The 1,457-nt window shown below is 39.5% G+C and overlaps 1 non-coding gene across 1 annotated transcript; it reads right to left on the bottom strand.

Moving 5' to 3' along the window:
- Nucleotides 1–1,351: 1,351 nt before the first annotated feature.
- On the bottom strand, nucleotides 1,352–1,457 carry LOC118629116. Its single transcript, XR_004959364.1, has one exon. It is a non-coding gene; the product is annotated as a U6 spliceosomal RNA (small nuclear RNA).

Here is a 1,457-nt window from a genome sequence, read left to right as displayed (position 1 = left end):
CTTTAGGATGTCAACACATTTTTTTACTGAACTTAAGTTAAAATGTAGTTAGAGAGTACAGATATTTCCATTATATAAAACAAGGAAAGCAAGATACAAAGCAGTATGTGTAAAATGATCTCAATTATAAACACATATGTGATTAGAGAAAACATATGAGAAGGATAAATAATGAAAATATTGACAGGGGTAATATCCGGGTCATGGGATTATAGGTTTTTTATTTCTTCTGTTTATGTAAGAAATGTCTAAACCTGTAGATAATTTTTATAAGTTTATTTGAGCCAGTTTGGCTCAACAGTTAGAGCGTCGGTCCTCAGACCAAAGTGTTGCAGGTTTGATTCTGGTCAAGGGCATGTACCTTGGTTGCGTTAGATCCCCGGCCCTGGTAGGGGTCATGTGGGAGGCAACCAGTCGCTGTCTCTCTCAGATCAATGTTTCTATCTCTCTCTCTCCCCCGTCTCCTGCCCTTTTACTCTATCAAAAAATCAATGGAAAATATCCTTGGATGAGGATTAAAAAAATATATCTCAAAGGATTGAGAGAATGCTCTGGAGAATGGCAGTTTTGCAGTTTATTTCATACATTAGAATCAAAGGAGGAGATGTAAGGGGGGTTACATGAGATTATTTGGTGATAGGTTAGGGAGGCGGGAGAAAGCAAAGCAGGGAAATCTCTGAGATTGAATAAAGAGTAAAACAAAGAGACACATACTTCTTTCTTTTACGTTGGTGGGTACAGGATAGTTAACAATTAACATTTGTAGCACTTAGAGATGGTGTTCTGGGAACAAGATAACAATGAGGGGTTCTGTGCTCTATTGGGAAATTGTGCTCTGGGGGATCTGGAAAAAAGGGAATTACTCTGACATTCCAAATGTATGTTATCATAGATGCAAAAAAGACAATAGACTAGCACAGTTAAGGTAAACATTGACCTTTGTCAAGGAAGATATTGATTTAGGACATGATTATCTGCCATGACTCTATTTCAGTTAGGTTACTGTCAGTCTTTGAGTTTGTAAGGCCCACCAATGCAGGCCTCCCCTGAGCTTGTCAGGTTTAGCATGTGGCCCCTTTTTTGTCCACGTTTCTTTGTGCTTTATTAAAAAATTTAAAAATATTGCCCTGGCTGGTTTGGCTCAGCGGTTAGAGCGTCGGCCTGTGGACCAGAGAGTACCAGGTTCGGTTCCTACTAAGGGCACGCACCTCGGTTACAGTTTGTCCTGTGCCCCGGTTGGGGTTGTGTGGCTGGCAACCACTCAATGTGTCCCTTTCACATCGATGTTTCTCTCTCTTCCCCCTTCTCTCCCTCCAGCTTAAAAAAATATATTTTTTTAAATATTATTAAAAAAAATAGGAAATGCTTCACAGATTTGCATGTCATTCTTGTGCAGGGGCCATACTAACCTTCTCTGTATTATTCCAGTTTTAGTCTATGTGTTACTGGACAGAAAC

The sequence above is a fragment of the Molossus molossus genome, unplaced genomic scaffold (assembly GCF_014108415.1).
Source record: "Molossus molossus isolate mMolMol1 unplaced genomic scaffold, mMolMol1.p scaffold_m16_p_13, whole genome shotgun sequence".
Classification (NCBI taxonomy): Eukaryota; Metazoa; Chordata; class Mammalia; order Chiroptera; family Molossidae; genus Molossus; species Molossus molossus.
This window is presented reverse-complemented; position numbering and strand designations above follow the sequence as displayed.